At 49.4% G+C, this 15,047-nt stretch overlaps 1 long non-coding RNA gene across 2 annotated transcripts; it reads left to right on the top strand.

The window, feature by feature from the left end:
- Positions 1–2,632: 2,632 nt before the first annotated feature.
- On the top strand, positions 2,633–7,049 carry LOC116217406. 2 transcript variants are annotated; one of them, XR_004161888.1, is made up of 3 exons: positions 2,633–2,715; positions 3,942–4,034; positions 5,182–7,049. It is a non-coding gene; the product is annotated as an uncharacterized LOC116217406 (long non-coding RNA). The 2 variants fall into 2 exon arrangements; XR_004161889.1 differs by lacking the exon at positions 2,633–2,715 and adding an exon at positions 4,721–4,852 and having other exon boundaries at positions 3,842–4,034.
- The last annotated feature ends 7,998 nt before the right edge of the window (positions 7,050–15,047 follow it).

Below are 15,047 nucleotides of genomic sequence, written 5' to 3'. Positions count from 1 at the left end.
AGCAGGGAGCTTTGATTTCAATCCCATGCAAACTGCACTGGGTTGGCAGCTCCGTTAGGCGGTTGTTGCACATGTGCTGAGTGCACCAAGCGTTGTTAGGTTGTGTCAGAGGCGATGCTCTGAGCATCATTAGAGCTCCAGGAGCTGTCCTGGCTCTGCTGACCCCAAGGCTGATACCTGGGGTCGGTCCCAGGGCGCTGCTGTGCTCTGCAATCCATCATCATGAGAGCTCTCCTACCTGGAGAGCAGCCCAGCTAAGTGCCACTGAGAAGTGGGTCCTCTGCATCCCACCTTCTAGTATTATTTGTTGTATGGGCAAAGAAAAGGTGTTTCCAAGAACCCAACTCCCAGTTGCCATTATTTTCAGATACGTTGCCTGGTTTCAAGGAAATTGGAGTTTTTCAGCCCGCAGGAGCGAGTAAAGACAATAGATACAGTTCAGTTAAACAGTAATCACAGGTTGAGGAAAAGAGCTTAGAAAATTAAAGCTAATTAAAAGTATCTGAGGCTTTCTAAAATCACTTCTTAAGCAGACAAATGGAAATAACCCACCGGGTGATGATGAGCTCTGAATTTTGTTAGAAATCAAAGAAGAATAAATTTAGTAAATTGCCAGGAAAGGATAATGCAACACTGGAGCTACAGCACACAGCAGGTGCTGGTAGTTCTCCAAATTCCTGCCAATTATACATTTCAAGAGACATTTTCTTATCTATCTTCACCTCAAAGCCTTCTTACTGACCCCTGTCTATGATTAATACCTGTTAGCTTTCACCTTTCTCTGCTCTCTGTTATTGCTTTCCTGTCTCTCAGGAAAGCTGCATCCATCCTCACCTCCGTGTCCCTTCTGCTAAAGCTCCTTTTAAGAAGGATTAAGCTTTTAATTGCTGCTCTCTGTGTGCTGCCCTGTCGCAGGGATGCCCCATGCTGTGGGTCACCTGGCGCACGTCTGTGCCATTCTCTGGGGCTTTGTGACGTTGAGTAGAGTCAAACCAACCTATTTCAGAGCAAAAAATCACCGATTTTGTGGCAGGGGCTCCTGCTTCCAATGGCTTCTGGCACTTCTCTCCTAGAGGAAAGGCACTGGTTTCACTGGCTGTGTGCGGCAATGCTGGGGATCGGTGGCGATGGGGACGTGGTGTCACTGCGTGTCTCAGCACCTCACAGCTCTCTGAGGCTCTCTCACTCATTGAGGGACCTTTGGGGCAGTCCGAGGTCATAAGGATGCTGTCGCTGTGCCTTGTGGCCCTCCGCGGAGGGTGAGAGGCACAGAGGAGAGATGAGGCACTTGGGGGGATGATGAGACCCTACCTGAGGGATGGGGCTTCAGTTGCCCCCTAGCCAGGAGAATGGCAGCTTCGTGGCTCCCATGGGTAACACGAAGATGCTGATCTCTTCTTCTGAAGGATCACAGAAGTGGGAATTTTCCAGAAAGTATTTTTACAGGAGAAATGCAAAACAGAAAAAATGCAGAGTGGAGAAAAGTGCTGGGCTCTGGGCATCCCAACAGCACTGCTGCAGGGTGGGGACTGAGAGAGAAAGATTGCGATGGTGTAGTAAGGGAGAGGAGATAATCGTAATAAGAAGGGAAATGAAATAAACACAAGGAAAAAAAAGAAGCAGCAAGCTGCATCTCAATAGGCTGTAGGGTTCAATGAGCAGCTGGGACAAAAAAAAAGAAAAATCAAACACTGTGCTTCCTGAATAATACAGAGATCGGAGTACAGGTGATAAGAAAACGAAGGAAGGAGGAAAAAAAAATAGAAAGGAGAAATTACTGAAGGCAGAAAACTGCAGGTGACGTGCTATTTTGCTATGCTAATAAAGAGATGAAAGCAAAATGGAATAAGAGCACAAACTGGCAAAAGTCTGGCTTTTGTTGGAAAGAATAAGAGGATAAACGTTTTTAACATTTATGAAGTAGCAAAATAAAGCAAAGAAAGGCTCAGAACATCAAGCTCGTAGATGAGGAAATTAAAGTACATAAAATATTTATTCATTTGTGCTTAGTGGCTGTCAGCCATGCATGCATTGGGGAAATGGTATGTTTCTAGGCACAGTTTTATTCTTTCTCCTATTTTTTTTTCCTCCTCTCCCAGAGATGAACAGGAACAATTTGCTAAATAGTGGCTGTACACTCGGCTCATTTTCCACCTTCCATTAATGTTTCATTTCTTAATACCCCGAAACAAAAAGGGGAAGTTGGTATAAAACATTATTTTCCTTTCAAATCATGGTAAAAAGGAACGTGGTTCCAGGCCAATAATCAAGATTATGAACTGATGTCTGCATCACAACAGGGCTGGGGCTGATAATGCGTGCCATCTTGGACGAGGCTCTGTAATGAGCCACAGAAGGAGATGTAAGACGTTCTTCCTGCTGTCACAGCTGTCCCCACTCTGGCCCACATCTGCAGGATGCTGGGGCACGGCGCTGGGCTGCATGCTGTGCTCCATGCGTGCTTCCCACGTGTGCAGGTTGCACCCACCGTGCAGGCAGCGAGGAACCACGCGGTGCTGCCCGGGGTGCTCAGCAGCACTGGGTGCTGGAGGCTCTGGGTGCTGCTGGCCGTGCTGAATGGGCTCTGTCTCCCTCTTGTGACTGTCCTGGCCACGTCACCGTGCGGTTGGAACCTGGCAGCTCCCATAGGGCAGGAGGCAAAGCTCTGGAGACGCGTCCTCTGCACGGAGGGAGATGGTTTGCATGGCAGCCAAGGTCTGCCCAGCGTTTGGTTCTGCATTTGCATTAAGTAACGTTGCAGATGTCTTTTGGGACGAATGAAAAAGCTGTCAGCTGGCCCAAGGGGTTTCCTCGGTCCAACCTTTCCGTGGCTCTCCCATGAACCGTTCCTTGAGCAGGGTGGGAATGCAGGAGAACCCGCCTGTTGCTCATGCATCCACTGCCACATGCTGTAAAGCGTGGGGAGGGCGGTGCTCATTTCCTCCTGGAGCTAAAACGTGCCTTCATCTTGGCTTTATCGGAAATGATGGGCTCTTGGAGAATGTCTCAGCCTGGATGTTACGGCTTTCAGCGAGATACTTGGAAAATACAAACCGAAGTCAATTAATTGACTTAGTTGGGATCTGCCAACTTACGCCAGCTGAAAAGATTCTTTTTCGTCTTTGTTCTGGTGACAATTTTATCTAAGTAAAGCTGAGCCAATCTGAAGGAAATGAGAAGGAGTTGGCAACCACAACAAGCAGCTTACTGCATATCCAGATGATGCAACTTTCCTCTCTGATGCAGGATCAGAAATCTCTCAGAGAGGGAGGAAAATAGAAGCAACAATTTCTCAGGATCACCATGCAGAAATCCCTTTAACAGCTTACAATGGCACGGCACGGAAGGCACACACAGCTTCCCACACCACCCCCATCTCAGGGCTTTGGGACCGTGACTTCGTGCTGTGCAGAGCAGTGCTCATCCACATCCACACCCGTGGAAATGCGTTCCCAGTTCCCACCATCGGTGGGAGTTGAAGCTCAGCAGGAGGCAGGCTGTGTGCTTTGCCTTTTGGCCGTGTGCATTTTCCCCTTTTCACTCTCTGAAGGACGTGGTGCTGCCTCATTTCTGCTGAGCTCCAAAGCCTTTTGTATTTCCCCCATGGCCATTGTCGTCAGTGCTCTGCATATAGACTGTCTTGCAAGTCCTTGCATTTCATTCAGTCACTGCTTAATTTAATCCTTGAATTTAATCAATACTTCATAGATCAGGTCTTTGCTTTAAAAAAAGGCCTTTTTTTTTTTTTTGGTTGCTTTGTGCAGGTGCTATTAGGTTAATGTAATCAGTGTGATAAAGCTGCCCTCCACTTAATGAGCAGCCTTGTTCTGCATGTTGGAGAGGGGAGGGGAGCTTGGAGGAGAAAACCACATGCTGCCAAAGTTGAGTGTTTGAGACATTAGTGCTGGCAGCAGGCTCAGAGGTGATCCTTTCTGCTGCAGGAACACTGGGAGGCATCAGCAAGAGCCCACCTCCTCCCTAGGTGCTCCAGAAAGGAAGAGAAGGGACGTGTTGAGGTCGAGGCTGGAGGAGAGGTAGGACAGAGGGATGGGCATGGTGACACGTAGATGGAGGTGGGGAGGGGACATTTCCATGTGGATGGAGATGTGAGGGGACATTTCCACGTGGATGGAGGTGGGGAGGGGACATTTCCATGTGGATGGAGATGTGAGGGGACATTTCCACGTGGATGGAGGTGGGGAGGGGACATGCCCAAGCTCAGTGGAGCTCACGAGGGAGCTCTCCTGCATGGCACACTGCTGCTGCCCCACTGGGCTGCTCACATTAGGCTCTGCTGTGGCGCTGATGGGTGCACAGTGCTGGTGTCTGTGTGCTGGGATGGCACGCTGCACAAATCCTTCAGCAGTTGTTCCATCTTTAATCAGATGTGTACAGCCTCAGGCCATTTATGGGGAGGAAAAAAGCGTTTTCCATTTGTAATAAGGGGAAAGTTTGTCTGTTGAGTGGAGCAAATCCTGATAATGATGCTATCCTTTCTTGCTGCATTTTACTACGAATTTCTCAAGAATAGCCTCAACAAAGTAATGATGCATGTAGAAGATTATTCAAGCTCTATAAGAGGGCTGATAAACGATAGCAGCAGCTTCCACTTGCAGGGCTTAGCGATGAATTAACATGTCTGGCTTTCTAAATCACGCTGCGCGAAGGAGGCAGGGAAGCCTGCTCATAAAACTGCAGCGTGGACGTGTTTTGTTTAAAGGGCCAAACGTGTCATTGGGCACGAGGCACTGCTGTGCATCTCACCCCTGCTGAAGGAAACCATCCCCAGCAAAGCCAGTGAGGCTGTCAGCCCCAGAAGGAGTGACGATACGCACCAGGAGGACGATGAAAAGTAACAGAAACACCTCCACCTTTTTCTTTCCCTTCCGATAAAGGTCAATTGACTCCCTGCCACCTTGGAGCCCATGACAAAATCAATGGTGCTTCATCTATAATTTGATTTTTCCATTCAATAAGGGAGGTAAGCGTTAGTGTCACTGTAATTTTACAGAGTACTGTTGGATAACAGAAGCATATCCAACATGAAGATTATGCTTGATATCAGTGGCAAAATATTATACCCAGCGATGATTTAGAAGAACATTAATGTCTTAGGCATGCTATAAGACATGTCATGGATTAGACAGTAAAGTGTCTCATTCTTCAAATAATTACCCACAGGCTGACATTTCGATGTTCTGGAGACAGATGTGCACCTGTGGAGCTGGATATCCCAGCACAGCGACTGACCTGCAGACATTTTTCCCAAAGCTGCTGCCTTTATTCTTCTGTGGCTAATCCTGCATGTCACCAAAGCGGGCAGGCGGTGCGGCCGCGGGAGTGACTGATGCTGTGCATCTCACACCAATCGATAGCGGAATCCATGTAGACGATGGATATTTTGGTGTTTAATTCACTGCATAAAATGAAACAGGTAAATCACTCAGGAGAGATGGGAGCTGATGTTAATAGCTACATTTGTAGCGCTATCTAAAAATGAATTCTGCAATTACCCACTCATAACATCATTTGTGCTCGGCGGCGTGAAATCTCGGCGCCTCATCCTCCCCAGAGCGTGCGGTCGTGATGGAAGAGTCCTCTGCCTTTGTGCTGAGTGCACCCAAAGGTGCAGCGTTCAGGAGGGTGCTGAGCCCTCTGCCCTGCGCTCACCAGAGCAGCACACATCGTGGGACTGAAATCTCCCAGAGCTACGAGGCAGCCGCGCCGTGCGCACGGCGGAGACGTGCGTCAGGGTGCAGAGAGACCCAAACTCCATCCGTGCGTGGAGACACTTCTACGCCCGCCTACCCACACCACTACATTTTAGTGTCTGTGCCAATTCCGGGCAGCCACGAGATCAGAATTCTCCCTGGGTGATTCATCTCCCACCTGCTACTGCTCGGTGCGTCGCGGTGCTGCCTGACGTGGGGCACGGGGCTGCGCTGCTGGATGCAATAACACAGCATCTGATGGGCAAGAGCCCACCCCAGCCTGGCTGGGGAGTGGGGAGGGGGTGCTGAGCTGTTTCCCTCCTGGCTGCGATGTTTTTGCTTGCTGTGAAAGGAGGAGGCCCCAGATGATACAAATATCAACCAATATATCAGGAAAGAGCCAAATTAATCACTCGCATCAGCAGAGTCATTGTGGCTTACTGAAAATAAAACAAAACAATTATTATTCGATGCTTGTCAGGGGGCTGTGGCCCATCTCTCTGTGCAGAGGGGAAATCTCACTGTGCCAATACTCTGCTCAGCACAGCACGAAGCAGTGGCAATGAAATCTCTCCTGGTGCACTTGTGTGGGCATTGGGTGCATGCCCTCTGCCTTTGTGGGGAACCTCATCATGCTAACGGTTGTGCTTGGGGTTGATGAGCAGGCAATATGTCAGACATATGTCAGGAGTCCATCCCAGTGCACCTCCCTGCATCGGCTGATGCCTCATCCATGGGTGGTCTACAGCTGCATGGACAGCTGCTTCAGCTTCATACCCATGGGCAGCGCTCAGCTGAAGCCCCAGCACCAATCCCAGCCCTGGAGCACTGGCAGCCCCTCTCTTGGCAGCATCAGAGATACGGCAGCTGTGGGAGCCACTGAGTGGGCACTGCTGCACCCGGAGCCCTGCGGGAGAGCGCGGCTGCGGCCAGAATGAAAGCATGAGCAGCTCTGGAGCAACTCTGGCAGAAACAAAGTGGTTTCACATGGATTAAACAATCTCTGGAGTTTATAAACAGAATAAATCAGCTGTTTGTGGAGGAGAACGGGGCGTGAAGAAGGGCTGCTTGGTTCTAGCAAGAGTGGTTATGCAGAGAGAGGAGCTCAGTGGGATTAGGGACGTGTGTGGGCACGGGGGGGTCTTTGGCACCTCGGTGGCACCAGGCTGTGATGTGGAGATAGCCCTGGGGATGGAGATGGGAGCTCTGTGGGACAGTGAGAGGAGGAGCTGCCATTGGGGGCACAGCTCTGAGTGCAATAGAGCAAAGATGTCATATCCCAGAGGGCGGTAAAGGATATTTATGGTTTGCTGTGCAGGCCATAATTGAATGGCGTTAGAGTAGTGCTATTATTTTTTTTTATCTTAAATCATTCCAGAGCTCTCGCTACTGTTTTAAATGGCAACTTGGCTTTTTAAAAGTTTATCGTGCACTAATTCATTCCACTCATTCATTTACATTCTGCTGACAGTGTACAAAATAGCTTCATTTTTCATCCCAGGAAATTCTAACTTTGCAATTCGTGGGGCCTTTCTGATTTGATCAGGATATTTCTTAAACTTCCCCGATAAGTTTGCAACGTTTCTAGGGAAGCACCTGGAAGACAGCTGAGCATTTACGCCCAGTGCTTCCAATGCACTCCTCACGGGCTGTTGGGGTTGCTCCACTTGGGAAGCCTTGCAGCCCATCCCCATCTCTGCGCATCGCTCCAGAGAGCCGGCGCCACGCCGCTCCGTATTGAAACCCTGTTATTTCACTCTTCCAAACGCTGTCAGAGCAAGTCACAGGAAGGATTATTTTTGGCTCTCTTCAGCGTAGTTACCTAGCAATTTGCACGAGCCTTGGCATTACTGGGTAGTTACTCAAGCCGTGTGAGCTGCTTTGCAGCAGGCACTTCATTTGTCAAATTTAGTTCCTTTTACTGCTCACAAATAGTCCAGACACCAGCTTGCAGTCTTACAAATTTGTCCTCTGTTGGAGAAATCTCAGCCTCGTTCGTTGTTTGTGAAACATTTCCTCTGATCATTGCTGCTGAGTGCCCGCAGTTCCCGGGTCACGGCGGGGCTCAGCCCGTGGGTGACACAGTGCTTTATCCATTCCCAGTGAAGGGAAAGCCACAGCTGATTCCAGTACGAATGCTCTTCTTTAGGACATGGCTTGGAAATGTTTTTTCTGTATTTTATTTTTGCGTTTTTTCAGGTTGAAAAGAAATAATGAGCCAACCTCTCTCCCCTCCGGCTCCCCGCTGCGTGTACTCCAGTGCACGCAGAGCATCAATGCTTTAATGAGCCATAAATATTATTTACATTTGGCGTATTATGTCTGAGGTATTTTGTGCTTTTTGCTCATCCAGGCCATTTACAGGCCTCCTGTTTCCTACAGAACCTGAAGAACGGTAACAAATGCTTATTAATCAAACCGATAAGCAATACTGATTGCTCCAAAGCAAAAAAAAAATTAAATATCTCCATCTTCCATTTTCCAGTATCTGCACGTTCCAAAGCAAAATGTGTTCTGCTCGGTCAGAGCCGTCTGCCAGCTTCCTCAGCGTGCACAAAGCCTCGATGCAATTGCCATAGCTGAAGGACATCCCTTTAATCTCGGCGGCTTTGGCGCACTCGGTGATGCTATCAGGTGGACCCGGCGCCATCCAGAGGAAACGTGTTTATAAAACTTTGCTCCCACGGCACAGAAACGTTTGTTATCCCCATCATTTTGCTCTCCGAAGCGTTGCGGAGATGAAATGAGAGTCGTGGTGCTTTCGGAACTCCGGCGCGTGCTGGATGTTTGCTTTAAATAGAATTAACCATGCAAATTGAATCATGTGAGTGTAAATTAGCGCTCATTTCGCTGGTGTTCTTGGTATCGCTTAACCTACCATTTACCCCAAGACATCTGCTAAGTGCCATTCTTTCAAGTACTTAAACAGCACCTATCGCTACCAAAAAAACCCCAGTCCCACGGAACAACAGAGCTGCCGCACAGCCTGTAATTATCATCAGGGACTATTGTGGCTGCAGGAGGCGGCTGCTGCTGGCGCTGCTGGGAAGGGCTGGGGAAGGATCCGGCCCCAAACGCTTTGGGATGCTGTTGGAGGTGCCCTGGGGATGGGGCTGCTGCAGTGCCGGAGCTGAAGTGCAAGCACTGGAAATGCAGCTGCTGGGCTTCCAAGCCCCAGTCTCACTATCCATTATCTCCTGCTGCCATCTCCTCCTCGCCCACGGATAGAGAGGCCTCAGGGCTGTGCCATCCCTTATTGATGGGCTCAGTTAAGGCTCTGTTGTCACAGCTGGGAGGATTCATGTGCTAACCTCCCACAGTGGGCTGGCCTTGTCCTGCACATCCAGCCATGGATCAGAGCAGATGAGGAGGACGGGACAGAGGATGGCTGGGGATGGCATTGGCTTTGGGCATCACTGGGTCCTCGTGCCACCTCCCTGCAGCACAGGGGGTTCATGGCAACTCGAGGGTGTTCACTGTGGCTCATGTGGCCGGGGCTGGGCGCAGCTCCTCAAAGCATCTATGCGAATTTCAGCCCACAATGACACATTGTCTCGTGCGATCCTCTTAGCAGATGGCCCGAAGACAGGCACAAGATCTGAATTAGTCCTGGGTGCCTGCAACATAGCTGGGAGCATATGGTCCTGATGGATTCACATTTTAGCAAAGTGAACTCTTTCAATTGAATAATGGAAAAGGAAGAAGAGAAAAACAGCTCTCAGTGCTCAGATTTCTGAAAAGCTGCAGCAGCCCATCCTCAAACACGAGCTTCCTCCCAGCAACAGATGAGGGTTTGCACACAGGTGAGCAGCTTTCTGCTGGGCCAGCTGCTCATACCGGGGCACGTGGCGGGATGCAGATATGGGAGCAGCAGGGAGGAATGTCCCACTCACAGCAGGTGGTTGCAGTGGCCCTCAGCCCGTGATTACCCCATAGCTGGGCTGTCTTGGAGCTCCTGCCCCAAGGAGGTGAATGCTGCCCTTCGGACGGCGTCGCCACCAGACCCACAGCATGGGGTGACCATGGCTGGAGGTCGGCACGAGCCCCAGGGCTGACATCCAAGCAGCAGCTTCACAGTGGGCTCTGAGCGCTGGCGGTGGTTTCTAATTCCATCTGGCATTTTGTTTTATTGCAAGGCTTCAGGAACTGCTGTGATAGATGGCCGGTTTTCTTCTGTTTGTCACATCTGTGCTGCATGCTATATCAGTTGCTGGTTTCAAACTTCAGGCCATTGATAGGGGCACTATTTTGGAAAATGGGACATCACATGTGGATTTCTTATAGTTCTGTGAATCCACAGAGCACCGGGTTTCTTCCTTTTGTTTCAACCTCAGCGCATTTTTAAGTCAGCTCAGCCACGCTGCTGCGGGTTTCTTTAAAGAACAAATAGGAAGTGGTACATACAGTGAAAATGCTGCTTGATGATGTGAATGTTGAGCGGTGCCCACCGCGATAACCACATCCCCTCTGGCATCAGAAGCATCACGCAGCTCCTGCTGGCAGGTGAGCCGGGGCTTCACGTCCTCTGGCTGGAAGGGATGTTGTTTGAAAGCGAGGCTATTTCTAGTCAGCTCAGAGCCTGGATCCTTACCTGGAGCAATTTCTTCCAGCAATCTAAATCTGTGGACCCTATAAAGTATTTCCCATTTAAGCACGAAGATCTGTTGTGAGCAGCCAATGGCCCAGTCCCACTGCTCTCCCAGCTCTGCCACGTGGATGGACCTTCAGTTTCCCTGACGATTGCATGGAATTCTCTTTCCTGCAGCACTCCAGGGCTGGGCAGAGCCATCCAAGGCCTTATATCCCTATGCTGGGGGCAACATTTGTAACCACGGAGAAAAAAGCCAAAGTGCGTTTATAGATACATGTTTTCAGCATGGCAAAAAGACAAAGGAGCCCAGGCCTTTGAGCCATCCCTCTAACTTGTGTGCTCCAGACTCCTATTGCCACTGCAGCCTTTTCCAAGCTAATTAAGCCCTGGGACTGATGGCTGTGCTGAGCTTCTGTGCTCGGAGGCACGGCCACTGCTGGAGGTTCCTGGGTGCTGGTAGCAAAACGCTGCTCTGTGCAGCACTCAGTGGCACCGGCCTCAACCTGGTCCTGGTGGCCCCAAGGTGAGCGCTGCTCCCCCGGAGTTGGGACCCCCACCCTGTGCCCTCCGTGAGCTTGCAGGGGACAGAAACTGTTAAAATAGAAACACGGTTTGGTTCTTGGAGCACACCTGATTGATGAGGCTCTCTGCTGCTTGCAAATCACTCTTTGCTGACATGCAGCAGAGAAAAACAAGAGGAGGGTGCTGGTGGGGCCGTGGCTGTGCCTCTGCATGTGTGGCAGGTGATGCTCCGGCTTCTCATTCCCAGGCAACACCTGGCTGCACTGATGTGAATTATTAATGCCTGGAGCTGAAGGGCATGGAGAGGCAGGCTGTACCTCTTCCTCCATTCTCAGGGAGGTGCAGATGATGGATGTCTGTCTGTTCTCTCAATGTTCATGTTTTCTGCACCTGGGGCAAAGGCAGCCAAGGGCAGCTCAGCCCCAGCCCACACTGCTGCAGGTTTTTGGGGCACAGAAGGGGACGTGAGACCCTCCTGTCCCCCAGACCCAGAGCCATTTGGAGGGACGGCATTGCTACTGGCATCCAAATGCTGCTACACAGTGCCCACGTGCTGCTGGAGGGATGACAAACAGCAACCTTGGTTACTCCGCTGATGTGGGATGGTTGTTCCATGCTGGGCAACACTACCTGGAGCAAACTCTTTCTGAGTTGGACTCAATGGGTCCCTTCCAATTTGGGATATTCTATGTCTCTGTTCTGTTCCTGCAGCCCCGGTGATAGAGCCTGGTTAGCTGCTTTCTGGTGAGCGAGGATTCTTCAGCCTTATTATAATCATGAGATGGAGAAGAAGTGGTTTGGGGGACATCAATAATAGGCATCTTGTAGGCAGCTAAAGATGAATGCAATAAGATCTTCTCAGGTTGTTGAGGACCGCCCGTTTTGGGGCACCAGCAGACCCCCATCGTCCCCACCTTCCCACACTGCATCCAGGCACGGTTATATTGGTGGATTTCCTGTGCACATGATAAATATACCTCATTCCCTTTTTAACCACCCTGCAGCCAATAAAAGAGAATAAAATGTGAAATGACGAGCAAATTGTATCCCCAAAGAGCGGTAAAGTGCTAAAGTGCTGCTCCTTGCGATAATCAGAAGATATTTTTGTCTTTAAACAAATAACCCTAGTTAACAAAGAAGAATACTCCAATCGTGTGGCTGCGGGAAGAGGGGCACCCATTGCAGGCAGTGGAGTGAATTCCATGCACATCCATTTCCAGGCACTGAGAAAACACTGTGCAGTGCCCATGCTGTCCCCGGGAGACCTCACTGTGCTGCCAGTGGGAATCTGCAGGAGAAGAACCCTCTGGGAAGGACACAGCAAAGCACAAAGACAAAGGTGATTAGGAGCATCCTAGCCTAAATGCTTTCCCCTGATGGAGGTACCCAGAGCACAGCAGTGAGAGCTCGGTCTCCCTGGCAATGGTTGCCATGCAATAACTGCTGTGGTGCTGCCTCTGTTCCAATCATGTTCTCCTCGATCAGGATTTATTCCCTCTGGCATCCTCAGGGAGGTTCAGGCTCAGCCCAGTGCCCGCTGCCCGCCCCCAGTCACACAGCCCTGCCCACCACGAGCTGCCCCCATCCCTCACGCAGGAATCTAATTTTCTTGCTTTAAATCCAGATGTTAACCAAAAAAGACCCTTAAGGCAGCAGAAGGTTGAAAAGCAGGGTGAGAAGTAACAGCCACAGGTGAGCCAGCGCTTCGTCTTTTAGCATCCAATAAATAATGTAAGTGCAAAATTTACATCGGTTCCTCTTGTGCTGCCACTTCAAGCTTTTTGAATGAACAACGCCTCGAGTGGAATGAGCCCTGAGGCCGCAGAGGTCCAGCCTTTATTGTGCACGAGGAGGGGTCCGAGTTTGTAAACCACTTGACCACTTACTGAAAAGTCAAGTGGATGTACAAAAATTCATGGGAAAATGTGCAGTGTGGGTGCAAAGAGCCTTCAGCACTGGGAGGACAAGGAGCAGCAATGCTGTGCCTGGGGCTGCCACCCAGGCTGGGGATTTGCACCGCATCCGTTCAGGTCCTGGAGCAGCAGTGGTGCTTTTGCTGTTGTCTTTTTGCACTCCAGCAGCACTGGGTCCCACTGAAAACAACGTCACATGCAATGCGTTCCTCGCCTCTGTATTTCTTTCTGTAGCCACTTTTCTACATGAACAATACCGCCAAAGTGAACGTCAGTCATCAGACAGACGTAATTGGATTTGGAAAGTGTTATATTGTGAATTAAGTTGACTGATGGGGAAGTGTCAGTTTTATTAACAGTCTTCCTTCAGATGATAATTTTATATCTATAAGGATGAATTACAAAAGAGTACTTGAAGGCATCCGCTCAAAACGATGAAGTCATTTTAATAAAGGCTGACTTTCTCTTTTAAATACTTGTTTTTAAATATTTTATCTCCTTCTCAGGAGCTGTTCCCAATTAGGAGCAGAGCCCAGAGCAGGGAGTGCGGAGCTGTGTGGTGGTGGGAGCTGAGCTGGGCTGGGGGCAGTGGGATCCAATTGGAGCACGTTGTCCTGCAGGGGAAACCAATATTGACATCAACCCAGTGCCAAACTCTGAGTCCAATGAGCACAATCTGTTCAGTTTATACAGCCCGCGTCTAATGACATTGCTAAGGAGCTTTATTCCACTTCTCTTCTTAAGCCCATTCTAATTAAGAGTGTCTTAATAAATATTTGATGTCTGTTTTGGTTGAAATTGAGGTTGGGTGACACGCCTGTTGCAAACAGCTCAGTCAGCAATCTGACCCAGTGGTCACCTTTGACCACTCATTTATCACAGGACAACGTACACTTCATTAGGACTCTATTGATCTGGTAAATACGTGGTGCTGTATTTATCCACTGATGGAAAGAAGTGTTGCATTGCACGCCAAGGAGAGTGCCCAGTTTAGAGTAAAACCAAAGCAAGAAAGATGAGCTCATAAGAACTGGACAACCTCTCATATCCCCCTTTTGTATTTGGAGCAGGGGCATTTTGCTAGTGAAAAAATAACGGTTGCAAACCTGGAAATTGGTGAAAAACCTCTTTGATAAAAACCTCTTTGATCAAAACGTTCATGCTTTGCACTGAACTGGATGCAGCTCCCGTTGGCAGCAGGACAGCTGCCGTGCTCTGCTTCCAGGGGCATCCCTGTGCTGCAGATCAGAGCAACGCAGTCTGAGCCGTGTTGGAAACCAGTGCTGCTCTAAAATGGGTCACTGAGAAGCAGTGTGCCTCGAGCACGGCCCTCCCGGCAGCATTTCTTACGGCTGTTTGTTCCCATTCCCATGGGCATCTCTGTGCTGCACCACCCTGCGGGGCTGTGAGCTCACCAGGATGCCCAGGGCACGGTGATGGACTGATGGACTGATGGATGGATAGACTGATGGATGGACGGACTGATGGATGGATGGACGGACTGATGGACTGATGGATGGATTGACTGATGGACTGATGGATGGATGGACTGATGGATGGATTGACTGATGGACTGATGGATGGACTGACTGATGGACTGATGGATGGATGGACTGATGGATGGACTGATGGCCATGGTGATGAAGCAATGGCCATGGTTTCCCAGCCCTGAGCCATCTGCAGGCAGTGCTGTGCTTCACTTATTTTTGTTTTCCCTGGGAGCTGAATGGAACCAGCTCACTGCGGAGTTTGCCAATAACAAGATTAAGAACGTCTGCAGAATGCTTTGGAAGCTTAAGCGCTGTACGGAGGGCTAAGTGCCATTATTAGTGCCCAACTAATGCTATCACTGAGATTAAATAAATGAATGCTATTGCTGAGACCTGTCTTGACCCACCTGCTGGATAGAAAGGAGAGACATCTAAGGACGCTATCAAACGTGCCTACCAATTTTTGCCCTCACAAAAGGAATCCCAGATGTCAAAGCGAAATTAGAATTCAGGATTCCCTTTGGTTACGATCTGAATCTCTGCCTTCTCCTGAAATGGTTTTGTGTGGAAATGGTTTGAAGTAGTTTTTAGTTGCACAGAGAGCATGAGGCAGGATTTGCATGTGAAATGAATCACGCTTGAAATGATTAAAACTCCATAAAGGTTGAATTTAAGACTTTTTTGTTACTTACTATTATAGTTTTCAGTAATTTTCCACCCCCTTGGATGAGCATCATTCAGCTGAACTGGAGAGAAACTTTCTCTGCAATTCATTATTGAGGAATCTGAGGGGAATTCTTCATTTTTAAATGAAAAAGCA

This window comes from Meleagris gallopavo, chromosome 23, assembly GCF_000146605.3.
Source record: "Meleagris gallopavo isolate NT-WF06-2002-E0010 breed Aviagen turkey brand Nicholas breeding stock chromosome 23, Turkey_5.1, whole genome shotgun sequence".
Lineage (NCBI taxonomy): Eukaryota > Metazoa > Chordata > Aves > Galliformes > Phasianidae > Meleagris > Meleagris gallopavo.
The sequence above is the reverse complement of the archived record's forward strand: the minus strand, read 5'-3'. Positions and strand labels throughout refer to the sequence as shown.